The 14,928-nt window shown below is 42.6% G+C and overlaps 1 protein-coding gene across 22 annotated transcripts in view; it reads right to left on the bottom strand.

Annotated features, from left to right (window-relative positions):
• DST (dystonin) overlaps positions 1 to 14,928 on the bottom strand; it is a 539,328-nt gene that overhangs the window by 480,884 nt on the left and 43,516 nt on the right. The window lies entirely within an intron of this gene.

Here is a 14,928-nt window from a genome sequence, read left to right as displayed (position 1 = left end):
TGTTATATATTAGTATTTTTTGTTTTGTAGAGTCCATCTTCAGCCCTTCTAGACTCCACTGTTTCTTGGATCAGGAAACTGTGAAGATCTAAATGCCTGCTAATATTTTCAACTTGGTTTTTTGGCTGCCAGCCTGCTCTAGAAGGGCTTGAGATGTGCCCCTATTGAATTAAAACATAATTCATTGTGGCTCAATTATTATTGGTGATAATTTTTCTTTCACTTCTGAAATGTTTTTCTATGGTTTTCACGGTAATCATGCATTGGTTGACAAGATATATTATTATTTAGATTGGCATTTTAGGTTTTTTAAAAAATGAAAACTGCACAACCCAGAATCATAATTGATTGAATAATGCAATGAAAATTTTATGCTGCAGCCTAAATTGCAATCATACACAGTTAAATAATCCTCTAAATAAAGGGTGAACAAACATTAGTGGGTGATCATATTCAAGTGTACTCTAGTCCCCTTTTCTATCATTGTACACGTCCATGTGTTAAAGTACAGAAAAAATATTGAATCCAAAACAATAATTTTGAACAATTCTCTCACTAAATTCTTGCATTGTTCACCAAAACATGATGTAATGACAGCATAGTGTAGGGGATTAAGCACAGTGCTGGGAGTCAGAAAGCTTCAGAGATCTAATCAGAGCTATGATTCTCTAACTGGTGTTGGTGCAGGGGAAATCCTGTAGTACTCATGGAAAATGGAATTCTTCCCACAAGGCCACAGAATAGAGGTGCAGGTACCCTACCCCTACAGTTTAAGTGCACCCCTTGCAGGGGTAGGGAGGTTTAGTCAATAACTCCTGGCAGACAGAGGTTTAAACAATAATTTTGTGTAGACATGAGTTCAGTTTCTCCTGGTCTGACCTTAGCTTCAAAGACTTTACTGCAACTAACATGAAAAGAAGTCCTCAAGGGCCTCAGCTCCATGGTTCCCAACTAGCCATGTCCATCGTTCATGGAGTCCATCTCCCCCTACACACATTGGGCCTGCACCAGTTTCAGCTTCCTGAGGATTGACCCCAGACTGGATCGACTTAAATCACCAATTTTAATAATGATTTAAATCCGAAAGCAGAAAATCTTGATTTTGGTTTTTGATTTTAATCATATTGTACATTTTTACTTTTTAGTTATATTGCAAAAGAAAAGTTGATTCTCATTGTTTGCTAACATTGTTTGGGTGGGAAGGAGGGATAGCTCAGTGGTTTGAGCATTGGTCTGCTAAACCCAGGGTTGTGAGTTCAGTCCTTAAGTGCACCACTTAGGGATCTGGGGCAAAATCAGTACTTGGTCCTGCTAGTGAAGGCAGGGGGCTGGACTCAATGACCTTTCAAGGTCTCTTCCAGTTCTAAGAGATAAATTAATGGAGATATCCTATTTAACCACTAAAACATGTCCATTTGCAACTAAATATAACATTTACACTAAATTTGGTACTTCTCTTTGATAACCAGGAGGATAAACATGTATTTAAGGAATCATAGCTTAATTTACATTTATTCAGATGCTTAATTTTTACATTTTTACATTTTGATGATGTTACAAAATGGTGAATGATTAATTTTTTGTGTCCCAGATGACAATATATTCTCTGTAATTTTTGTCAAGTTTTATTTGGCTAGAATATGCTAGAAAATTCAATTAAAGTGCACAAAAACAGCAATTTAAAATTTTAAATTAAATAAACTATCTTAAATGTGCTGGATATATAAACTTTTTTTCTCAAAGTATGATTTGCATTTAAAACTGAGTTATTAACCAAAGGAAATATTATCTGTAGTTAGTAAATTTGAAAGATTGTTTCTGGTCACCACGTGCTTCAAGATTTTAGAACTAGTATATCTCATCCTCTCATAGATTGGAAGAGGAAAACAAGCTTTCCCGCTTTCTCAACTTCCAATTGGTTTCTTAACTATGAAAGGGGAACTACACAAAAATGGGGAAGCTAGTTAAACAGAAATTAAAAGGAACAGTAGAAGAGTGAAAAGCCTGCAAACTGCACAGAAACTATTTGAAAATACCATAAGAGGGGCACAAACTAAATGTATACCTCAAATTAAAAAAAAAGTAAGAAATTTTTTTTTAAATGCCACCATAGCTAAATAAAAGAGTAAAAGAGGCAGTGAGAGGCAAAAAGGCATCCTTTAAAAATTGGAAGTCAAATCAGAGGACAATAGAAGAAGGAGCATAAACTCTGGCAAGTCCAGTGTAAAAGCATAATTATCCAGGACAAAAAAGTATTTGAAAAACAATTAGCAAAAGACAACAAAAACTAACAGCAACAGTTTATTTAAAATACACTAGGAGCAGTAAGCCTCCCAAACAGTCAGTGGACCCACTGTACCCTGAAGGAGCATTCAAGGAAGACAAGGCCATTGCAGAGAAGCTAAATTAATTCTTTACATCAGTCTTCACTGCAGAGGATGTGAGGGAGATTCCTACAACTGAGCCATTCTTTTTAGGTGACAAATCTGAGGAACTGTCCCAGACTGAAGTGCCAATAGAGGAAGTTTTGGAACAAATTGATAAATTAAACAGTAATATGTCACCAGGACCAGATGATATTCACCCAAGAGTTCTGAAGGAACTCAAATATGAAATTGCAGAACTACTAACTGTGATGTGTAACCTATCACTTAAATACGAAGACTGGAGGATAGCTAATGTAACACAATTTTTTTTAAAAAGGCTCCAGATGGAATCCTGGCAATTACAGGCTGGTAAGTCTAATTTCAGTACCAGGCAAATTGGTTGAAACTATAGTAAAGAACAGAATTATCAGACACAAAGATTAACATGATATGTTGGGGAAGAGTCAACATGGCTCTTGTCAAAGGAAATCACGCCTCCCCAATCTATTACAATTCTTCAGAGGGTTAACAAGCATGTGGACAAGTGTCATCCAGTTGATATAGTGTACCTAGACTTTCAGAAAGTCTCTGACAAGGTCCCACACCAAAGGCTTTTAAGCAAAGTAACGAGTCATGAGATAAGAAGGAAGGTCCTCTCATGGATCAGTAACTGGTTAAAAGATAGGAAACAAGGGGTAGGGAATAAATGGTTAATTCTCATAATGGAGAGAGGTAAATAGTGGGGTCCCTCAAGGATCTGTATTGGAGTCAGTGCTGTTCAGCATATTCATAAATTATCTGGAAAAGGGGTGCAGATGATACAAAATTACTAGGGCTGTTAATTAATTGCAGTTAACTCAAGCAACTAACCCAAAACAAATTAACTTGATTTAAAAAATTAATCACAGTTTTAATCACACTGTTAAACAATAACAGAATACCATTTACTTAAATATTTTTGGATGTTTTTATGTGTTCAAATATACTGATTTCAATTACAACACAGAATACAAAGTGTACAGTGCTCACTTTATATTATTATTTTTATTACTAATATTTGCACTGTAAAAACGATAATCAAAAGAAAGAGTATTTTTCAATTCACCTCATATAAGTCCTGTAGTGCAATCTCTTTATCATGAAAGTGCAACACTCCAAAATCTGAAAGGGATGAGGTGTGAAATATGCTGTCAGAAGTCTTAAAGGAGTAACACTCTGGTTCAGAAACTACAGAACCCGAACCGCTAAAAAAAACAACCAAGCTTCTGTTGGTGGCATCTGACTAGATGATGAAAATGAACATGTGCCAGTCCACAGTGCTTTGGATGGTTATCGAGCATAACCCATCATCAGCGTGGAAGCATGTCCTCTGGAATGGTAGTCGAAGCATGAAGGGGCATACGTAAATGCCTTGCAACACCGACTACAGCAGTGCCATGTGAACGCCTGTTCTCACTTAACGACTGGCTGAACATGAAGTAGGACTGAGTGGACTTGTAGGCTCTAAAGTTTTACATTGTTTTATTTTTGAGTGCAGTTATGTAAAAAAATTAATTCTACGTTTGTAAGTTGCACTTTCACGATAAAGAGATTGCACTACAGTATTTGTATGAGATGAAATACTATTTCTTTTATCTTTTTACAGTTATTTGTAATCAAAAATAATAATAAAAAGTGAGTATTGTACACTGTAGACAGAGGACAACCCCGAGCCACAGGTACACCTTAAGGGGAATGTAGGAAGTAGCCCTGGGACAGTAGACTATCGTCTGGTTGTCATTGCCTAAATCCAGGTCAGCGTGTTTCGGCTAAATCCCTGCTGACCCAGTGGCAGAACACTGCCACTGTTAGGGCCTTGGGCTGGGTCCTGGTGGAGTAGGGTGGGCCCAGGTTCACCTACTCCTCTGCTGCCAATCCCACCCCTGGGGTGGCAGCCTCCCCATTCTAGGCCAAGAGGCATACGTTTGTCTGCTGTCTGCAAGAGACAGAACGTCATGATAAAGAGATTGGACTATAGTACTTGTATTTTTCAATTCACTTCATACTATTTTACCTTTTTTACAGTGCAAATGTTTGTATTAAAAAATAATATAAAGTCAGCACTGTACACTTAGAATTCTGTGTTGTAATTGAAATCAATATATTTTAATTGGATGTAGGAAACATCCAAAAATACTTAAATAAATGGTATTCTATTATTGTTTAACAGTGCAATTAAAACTGTGATTAATCATTTGACAGCCCTAAAAATTACTCAGGATAGTTAACTACAAAACTGCCTGTGAAGAATTAAAAAGGGATCTCACAAAATAAGGTGAATGGGCAACAAAACTGGTCCCAGAGAGTACTTATCAGTGGTTCACAGTCAAGCTGGAAGGGCATATGAAGTAGGGATTGGTCCTGAATCCAGTTCTGTTCAATATCTTCATCAATGATTTAGATAATGGCATACAGAGCACACTTATAAAATTTTGCAGACAGTACCAAGCAGGGAAGGGTTTCAAGTGCTTTGGAGGATAGGATTAAAATTCAAAATGATCTGGACAAACTGGAAAAATGATCTGAAGTAAATAGGATGAAATTCAGTAAGGACAAATGCAAAATACTCCACTTAGGAAGGAACAATCAATTGCACACAAAAGGGGAAATGACTGCTTAGGATTGAGTTCTGTGGAAAGGGATCAGGGGGTCACAATAGATTATAAGCTAAATATGAGTCAACAGTGTAATACTGTTGCAAAAACAACAAATATCATTTTGGGATGTATTAGCAGGAGTGTTGTAAGCAAGACACAAGAAGTAATTCTTCTGCTGTAGTCCACACGGATAAGGATTCAACTGGAGTATTTTGTCCAGTTCTGGGTGCCAAATTTCAGGAAAGATGTGGACACACTGGAGAAAGTTCAGAGGAGAGCAACAAAAAAATTATTAAAGTCTAGAAAACATGACCTATGAGGAAAGATTGAAAAAAAATGGGTTTGTTTAGTCTGCAGAAGAGAAGACAGAGGGGACATGGTAACTGTTTTCAAGTACATAAAAGGGTGTTAGAAGGAGGAAGGAGAAAAATTGTTGGGGTTAACCTCCGAGGATAGGACAACAAGCAATGGGGTTTAATTGTGGCACGGGGGCGTTAGATTGGACATTAGGAAAAACTTCCTAACTGTCAGGTGGTTAAGCACTGGAATAAATTGCCTAGGGAGGTTGTGGAATCTCCATCATTGGAGGTTTTTAAGAGCACGTTAGACAAAAACCTGTCAGGCAGAGACGGATTAAGGTCTCCTGGGACCCTGGGCTGGAGCAAGTGGGGGGGGAGGGTTTGGCAACAGAACCATGGCCCCCTTGCACTTATGGCACCACCCCCTTCTGCTCCTTCCCCCACTCACTCCTTTCCAGCCCCCTCCGCTGCAGCCCCGAGACTAGAGAAGCTCAGCGCCCCTGCCGCAGCCCCGGGGCTGCAGGAGGGGGAGACTTTTCTAGGCGCCCTAAATTGACAGGGAACCCTGGGCACGGGCCCCATTGGCCCATGCGATAATTCACCACTGCTGTCAGGGATGGTCTAGAATACTTAGTCCTGCCTTGAGTGCAGGGGACTGTACTGGAAGGCCTCTTGAGGTCCCTTCCAGGCCTTTGTTTCTATGATTCTATGAAAATGGCAGATGAAATTTAATGTTGATAAATACAAAGTAATGCACACTGGAAAAAATAACCCCAAATTAGCTGATAGAATTTAAGAAGGAGATCTTGGAGTCATCGTTGATAGTTCTCTGAAAATATCTGCTCAATGTGCAGCAGCAATCAAAAAGCTAACAGAATGTTAGGAACTATTAGAAGAGGGATAGATAATAAGACCAAAAAATACCATAATGCCACTATATAAATCCATAGTATGCTCACACCTTTAACACTGCATTCAGTTCTGGTCGCCCCAGCTCAAAAAAGATTTATTAAGATCGGAAAAGGTACAGAGAAAGGCAACAAAAATGATTAGGGGTATGGAACAGCTTCCATATGAGGAGAGATTAAAAAGACTTGGACCGTTCATCTCAGAAAAGAGACAATTAAGGGGGAATATGATAGAGATCTATAAAGTTATGAATGGTGTGGAAAAGAGAAGTTTTATTTATCCCTTTGCATAACATGAGAACCAGGGGTCAACCAATGAAATTAGTAGGCAGCAGGTTTAAAACTAACTAAGGCTGTCAATTAATCGCACTTAACTCATGCGATTAACTCAAAACAAATTAATGCATTATTTTTTTTAACAAGTGTTACTGGTACACCTCTAGTGATGGGACTTGGCGGCGGCTCAGTGGGGAGGGAGGCACTGGTTGTGGCAGCCAGCAGGAGGCAGCCGGGCACAAGAGACTCCATAATATACAGACCAGATGCACTCCCTTCCCCCCACGATGATCCATTGATATGAGGGAAGGGGTAAGGGCAACAGCCAGCAGCCACAAGGTCGCAAAGCAGGGAAAGGGCGCTTTAGAACTACTACCACAGGACCCCATCCCCGGGCATCTCCAGCGAGCTCCCCCTCTTCCTGTCGCACTAATCGATTATGACCCTATCCTCTAGTCAGTAGGTGATTTGAGAGAGTCGGTTAAACACTTTTCAGGGGAAAGAGAGGAGACCGGCCCTCTGCCACCTGCACCATCACCTCCCTGCTGGACAGGGCTGGGCTTAGGTGTGGGGGGCCACTACCCAGGGGAGTGCCGCTGCTGCCTCTGGGGCAGAGGTGCCCCTTCTCCCAACGCCTGACTCCACTGCTGCTCCTGCCTCCTCCCCGCTCCTCATGGAGCCACCCCTGGCCAAGTTGCTCCAGACCAAGAGCCTGCCTCCTGTTTGCTGCATAGACTGGGGGCAGAAAGTGGAGGGGGCTGATGTCGGAGTATCTCCCTCCCCTGACCCACGTACCCAGTTGCAGCTAAGCTGGACCCCTGCTGCTGTTGCTGGCTCAGGAGTGAGTGCTGCTGACACCAGCTGCTGCTGGCTGAAAAAGCGTTCAGGCTCCTGAGTGCTCTGCTTAAAGAGACAGGGTTCCATTAACACACACTCCCCTCCCCGCAACACACACACACACACACACACACATTTCTCCCCCAAAACACACACACACTCTCTCACGCTGAACCTGAATTTGAAATGGTGCCCCTGGTGAGACAGGAGTGATCAGAGGGCTGCGAGATTGCCATGGGCTCTGGCACGATGCAGCCCCCGGGTGACAATACAGAGCTCACCCTGAGCTGCAGGCTGAGTGCCAGGCACCACGAGCCACAGCAGAAGTGCAGAAGTAATGGTGGCAATACACCATATACCATGCCATCCTTACTTCTGGGCTACTGCTAGCAGCAGCATTGTCTTCAGAGCTGGGTGCCCGGCCAGCACCGGCTGCCCAGCCAATGCTTAATTTGTGCTGGGACTGAGCCCTGGCACCTCTTTCAATACAAATTAAGCACTGGAGGGAGGCAGGGCCTGGAGGTGATGGGGGGTTGGGGAGCCCATGGGGGCCGGGATAATGGGAAGATGACCATACAAGTACACCCAGGGTGCCATATTCCCCAAGGCCGGTCCTGCTGCTGGAGGCGGCTGCTCAGGACTCCTGAAAGGGGGAAGTGAGGGGTACCACATAGACAACAGGGACCTGGCGAGCTCAGCCTCCCTGCACCGGCCTCTCCTTCCCTGGTGCATGCCAAGTCCCTGAGGTAAAATCCACCCTCCCTTCCAGACAAGGTCTCACTCAGCTGAAGGGAGTCTACCTAGTTCAGTAAAAGCAGGCAAGCCTGATGATCCCAGTACCAGAAACCACTCTTCCAGATGCAGCAGCAAGACACCTCCCTCCTCTTCCTCCTGCACAAGTGATTACTTGCTTCCTCCCCGTCCTCTTTCCCTCCCCCAATCCACCCTCTCTGTCCCCCCTGAACAATGAATGCAAATATCTAAGATGAAACTCTTCCTCTTTGGACAGGAGGCGACCTGACGAGCTCAGAAGAAACCCAACCCAACAGGAGAAGCATCAAGAATCCACCCTTCTCCTGCACAACTCACACCCCTCCCAGCTCCAGAATACTGACTTTCTCAGATAAAAATCTTACCCCTTCAAGAAGCCACATACAAAATAGTATATATACATAATAAAGGCTAATCCAGCAGCAGCAGGGAAAAAACAGCCTCCTGCACAATTCACTTCCCTACTGAATGCTAAAATCCTGAGGTAAAATCTTTCCATATTGACAGCAAAGGCTCCTTTGAACAGGACACAAATATATATTGATTATATAGCATTTATTGAATTATTCCAGACATTGGCACAGTTTTACTGTGTTCTCGTGCTCCGGAGTGATTAAATATCAGAAAAAGTTAATGGAGCAAAGCAGCAAAAGATCAGGTCTTTTGAATGGGAGGTTTATTTTTAAAAAATTTTCGGATGGTTCTCTGGATAAAAGGACGGTTATCTGTATCTATTGCCAGGCTGAGTTCCAATACCATCGAAGTACTTCAAGTCTGCAGTATCACTTACGTGCTAAACATGCTTTTGCCTCCAGTTCTTGTACTACAGATAACCCACCAACAGCAAATGAATCCATCCAACCGCAACAGAGTACACTTGCAGAGTATCAGGATCGTTACAAGCCCATGGATCAAACAAAGTACAACACCTTAACCAATGCTATTGCAAAGTGGATAGCTATGGACTGCAGACCACTCAACATTGTAAATGACAGAGGGCTAAGAGATGTTATTCAAATTGCATCTTCCAATCAGTTATACACATTGCCCTCCGAAGGAACTATTGCATCACGAATACATGATCTATATAACAACGAGAAGACTACAAAGTTGGAGCTTTTGAAAAATGCACTAGCTGTTGCTTTGACTGGTGATCACTGGACATCCTTGAGCAATCACAGCTATCTTGGAGTCACGGCACACCTGATTGATGCTTCATGGACACTGCAGTCATTTGCTTTAACTGTAATGCATACTGAAGAGAGACATGCTGAATCATGTGCAGAGTGTTTCTTGGATGTTGCAAAAGAATGGAATATTCAAGAAAAAGTAACAACAATTAGTACTGACACTGCACATAATATGATAGCAGCAGACAGTCGTTTGCCTTTTGAACACATGACATGCATCGCTCACAGTCTGCAGCGATCCATTACAGTAGCGCTCAGTGATGGTGGTTTTGAAAACATACTGGAAAAATGTAGAAAACTTGTGGGCCATTTCAAACACAGTCCAATTAACAATACAGAGCTAGGAATACAACAAGCTGCAAAGGGACAGAAAGAAGAACCTCTTGTTCAAGATATTTCAACGAGATGGAACTCCACATTGGGTATGGTTCAGCACCTGCTTTGCAATAAAGCTGCTATCACAGCCACATTAGCTCTTCAAAAGCAGAAACTATCAGTGCCAACAGGTAAGGATTTTGAAAAACTGCAAAAACTAGAAACACTACTTGAGCCCTGCAGGTTTGTGACTGAACTCCTTGGCGGAGAATTGTATGTCTCCTGCTCTGTGGTTTTACCCGCATTCTGCCATATATTTAGTGTTATGGAAGTCTCAGATGACGACCCAGAATATGTTATTCAGTTTAAGAACACTTTCACTGCAGATCTGATAAAACACAAAGAAGGTACCAATATGAGATTTCTAAAGATAGCTACAGCACTCGACCCAAGGTTTAAGCATCTGAAGTGTCTTCCAAAATCTGAAAGGGATGAGGTGTGGAACATGATGTCAGAAGTCTTAAAAGAGCAACACTCCAATGCGGAAACTACAGAACCTGAACCACCAAAAAAGAAAATGAACCTTCCATTGGTGGCAGATGATGAAAATGAGTGTGCGTCAATCTGCACTGCTTTGGATCGTTATCGAGCAGAACCTGTCATCAGCATGGAAACATGTCCTCTGGAATGGTGGTCAAAGCATGAAGGGGCATACAAATGTTTAGCATATGTGGCACGTAAATATCTTGCGACGCCGGCTACAGCAGTGCCATGTGAACGCCTGTTCTCACTTTCAGGTGACATTGTAAATAAGAAGTGGGCAGCATTATCTCCCCTAAATGTAAACAAACTTGTTTGTCTTAGTGATTGGCTGAACAAGAAGTAGGACTGAGTGGACTTGTAGGCTCTAAAGTTTTACATTGTTTTATTTTTGAGTGTAGTTATGTAAAAAAAATAATTACACATTTTCTCAATAAAGAGATTGCACTACAGTACTTGTATGAGGTGAATTGAAAAGTACTACTTTTGTTTATCTTTTTTACAGTGCAAATATTTGTAATCAAAATAGTAGTATAAAGTGAGCACTGTACACTTTGTATTCTGTGTTGTAATTGAAATCAGTGTATTTGAAAATGTAGAATACATCCACTTAATCGCACTGTTTAACAGTACGATTAAAACTGCAATTAATTGCAACTATTTTTTTATCTCATGATTAATCGCAATTAATTTTTTAATAATTTCACAGCCCTAAAACTAACATAAGAAAGTACTTCTTCAAACAATGCACAGTCAACCTGTGGAAATCATTGCCAGGGGATGTTTTGAGGGCCTGTAATGAGAGGACATGGCCATCCTCTGAGACTGACGGGGAGGAACCCCTGCTTACCCCGCCGGAAGCAGAGGGGTAGGGACAGGAAATATAAAAGGTAGGGCCTGAAGCTCAGTTGGGCTGGATCTGCTGGAGGTGATGGACAGCTCTCGTCCACTGCTGTGTCTCGAGCCAGACAGCGACCGCTACAGCACCGAGGACCTAGAAAAGCTGCCAGAGCTGTCTGCTGCCAGGGACACCAAGGAGCTGCTAGGACTGCCATTAGCAGTATACCCCAAGGAAATGGAGGACGACCCTGAGCTACACCTTAAGGAGAATGTTGGAAGTAGCCCTGGGACACTAGAATATCGTCTGGTTGTGTCATTGCCTGAATCCAGTCAGCATGTTTCGGCTGAATCCAGTGGCTGAACACTCAGCCACTGTTAGGGCCCTGGGCTGGGTCCCGGTGGCGTAGGATGGGACCAGATTCCCCTACTCCTCTGCTGCCAATCCCACCCCTGGGGTGGCAGCCTGCCCATTCTAGGCCAAGAGGCCTGTGTTTGTCTGCTGTCCGCAAGAGCCAGAACGTCAGGACGTGTGTTTTGTACTCCGCTCTGCCTGAGGGCCTGTGCTCCTAGACTGTGTGGTGTTCCCCCCTTCCTGAGGGCCAGATCCCCTAGTCTGTTTTTCACTCCACCCTGCCTGAGGGCCTGAGCTCATTAGACTTTCTGCCCTGCCCCACCTGAGACCATGGCCCTGGACTGCTTGTCACCTGACCCTGCCTAGACAACCGGGGCCTTAGAGACTGTTAATTGCCCCAATAACCCTTGCCTTGGTAGAGACCTGAGACCAAGGGGGCATGGCCTTTCTCCAAGACTGACGGGAAGGGATGGCCACACATTCCTACAGAGCCAAAAGAATAACTGGGTTAAAAAAAATTAGATAAGTTCATAGAGGATAAGTCCATCAATGGCGACTAGCCAAGATGGTCAGGGATGCAACCACATGCTCTCGGTGTCCCTAAACTTCTGACTGCCAGAAGCTGGAACTGACAGGAGATGGATTGATCACTCGATAACTGCCCTGTTCTATTCATTCCCTCTGAAGCATCTGGCACTAGCCATTGTCGGAAGACAGGATACTGGGCTAGACAGACCATTGGCCTGACCTTAGTATGACCATTCTTATGTTCTTAATGAACAAGTAATTGAATTGAACCAGATGGATAGACTGAAATGGTTAAAATATTTTCTCTACACCTGCTGTCAAAAACTGGTTCAGTACTTCAAAAAACTGTGGTTCCAGGTTGTTAGCCAGTGATTTCCACCTGTTCAGTGGGTTGTATTTCTTCAGAACTTGACAGCAAACATGTACTGCTTAATATTATTTTTGCATTTAATTGCAGGCCTGGCTTGACATAAGTAACTTGCTTCATTTCTTAGTGGGCATCATTGGGAAGGTTAAGTTCCCATAACAAGCATTATGCTGGAATCAGGATAGCTAGCTAAAATCAGCAGGAACATCCTGGTATTAATAAACAAGCCTAAATGTAAGATAAGGTAGAGATCAGATCATGCATGAACGCATGGACAGAGCATGCTGTACAGGGATTGGTTTCTACAGAGTAACCAAGCCAATCCCAAAACATGTGATGCAAAGTAAATGCAATGTGATGTGTAAATGTATATAAAGGAAGAGGTTTCTGTGTAACTTTGGATGTGTGGTATGCCCTATTCCCACCTCCTACACTTGAGTCTGAGCAATACAGCATAGCTTTGCTATATGTCAAATAAAAATATGTGTGTGACAAAATGTGGAGTTGAACTCAGTTTTTGGGAAGCCAAGTGGAAAGAGGTTTCAGAGCAAATCCCAACATGAATGTAAATGATTTTAATAGAACTTAAAAAGCTTAGACCTTAACATAGGTTGCAACTTAACATTTAATTTTAAATATTTAAAATTTTAAAAATCCAATTTAAATGACAAAATCACCAATTTAAATACAAAAAAATCCATTTTTTTTAAAATCATCAGTTTTTATCATCCTGATTTCACTCTTAATTTCTCTCCCTCATAGTCCTTATTTCTCATTTACAACATCAGGTGTATTGTAAGGATTATAATATTTTTGTTAATGTTTGTACAGTGCTTGGAATATATGTGCTAAGTATATTTATTATTATTTTATTATATTATTAATTATTATTAATGTTTATTATAGTTGCTTTCTGGGGGAGAAAAGCTCTAACTCATCGCTGAGTTACTGTCTTCCTGCTAATCCCACAGGGGTTCTCTGTTTCCCGGACTGAGCCCTGACAAACTTTTCAATTTTTCTCTGCTTCAAAACCCCACCCTTAAGGCCCTAAATAATAATAATACCTTTTAGAGTTCCTTCCATCCTGAGAGATTAGAAATGTTGCTCTCCCCACCCATATCAATGAAATGTAGCCACTCCTGGGGTGAAACATAGCAGTAATCCTGCACTGGTAACCCTACAGTGGAGGGAGAGCACCCATGTAAGGAGGGTCCAGCCCTTTCAGCTATGGAGATGAACAGGTGGGGGTATGGCACCCTTTGCATATCTGCATGTCTTCTGATTAGCTGTCCTTCAGCAAGTGCATGTATTTTATCTCTATAGTGTGTAAACTCTTCAGGGCAATTGTCCTATTACTAAAGCGACCATATTTTCCAAATAAAACTTGGATGATTGGGGGAAAGGATTTTTCTAGGTATTAAAACAGTCCTACAAATTTACACCTGTAAATGTGTGCTGGTATTGCTACTGCCAGTTTCTGACTCAACAGTAACATATGCTTATTTTTCAGTGTGGAGAATTTTTTCCAGTAGCTTGGTGTTCTGAGTGAGTTTATCATGAAACTCTGACCAAGTGTCTAACATTTTCTTCGAGAAAAAGAACAGCTCTGATAGGAGTCTACACTCTTTCAACTTTTCCCTTCACCCAAGGCACTATTCACCAAACTCAACACTCATTCGACTGGACTGTTTGTTCCCAGCAAGCACATTCTCCTTGGCATAGCAATATGTCTTAAATAAACATTTTGTAGGTATTATGAAAAAGTGATAAAACAAAAAACAGGACATTTCAGGTGTCCTGAAAGAAATTCCCTGGACATCAGAACAGCATATGAAAAATCAAGATGTCCTATTAAACCAAAATATATAGTCACTTTAGTTATTATGTATCTGTAAAACACCTTGCTCTATACAACTGAGAAACAATAATTATAATAATACACAATATTTTAGGCAGGTGAGTGAAGAACCTTAGGATTTCCATTAAAATATTGACTAGGAACATCCCTGCTCAATTTAGTTTTGGAGATTTAAGGAGGACCAGGGCCTGACCCTGCTTAGCTTGAGAGCTGATATGATCACAGAACAAGATGATATTGCTGCTTTATTCTATGTCTCTGATTATGCATTCATTCTGCTCATTAGATTGAAAACTTATTTGTGGTGTCTACTGTTGAATAGGGTTACCATATTTCAATACTGCAAAAAGAGGACACTCCACGGGGCCCTGGCCCCGCCCCAACTCCGCCCCTTCTCCAAAGTCCCCACCCCAACTCCGCCCCCTCCCCTGAGCATCCCGCATTCCCCCTCCTCCCTCCCGCCCCCCCCGGCCCCTGCTGCGGTGGAGAGCGGCGGGAGCCGGGAAAGTTGGAGCCCGGAGAGGAGGCGGTCCCCTTACCATGCCTCCCTATTTTCCCGGACATGTCTGGCTTTTTGGAAATTCCTCCCGGACGGGGATTTGAGGACCAAAAAGCCGGACATGTCTGGGAAAATCTGGACGTATGGTAACCCTACCCCAGAGCCACCTCCCGCCCGCCCGCCGGACCCCGCCCCCAGGCCTCACCCCAGAGCCGCCTCCCGCCCACCCGACCCCCCAGGCCTCACCCCAGAGCCGCCTCCTGCCCGTTCGCCGGACCCCCCAGGCCTCACCCCAGAGCCGCCTTCCCCCCGCCCGCCGGACCCCCCCAGGCCTCACCCCAGAGCC

Source organism: Trachemys scripta, chromosome 3, assembly GCF_013100865.1.
Source record: "Trachemys scripta elegans isolate TJP31775 chromosome 3, CAS_Tse_1.0, whole genome shotgun sequence".
Lineage (NCBI taxonomy): Eukaryota > Metazoa > Chordata > Testudines > Emydidae > Trachemys > Trachemys scripta.
The sequence above is the reverse complement of the archived record's forward strand: the minus strand, read 5'-3'. Positions and strand labels throughout refer to the sequence as shown.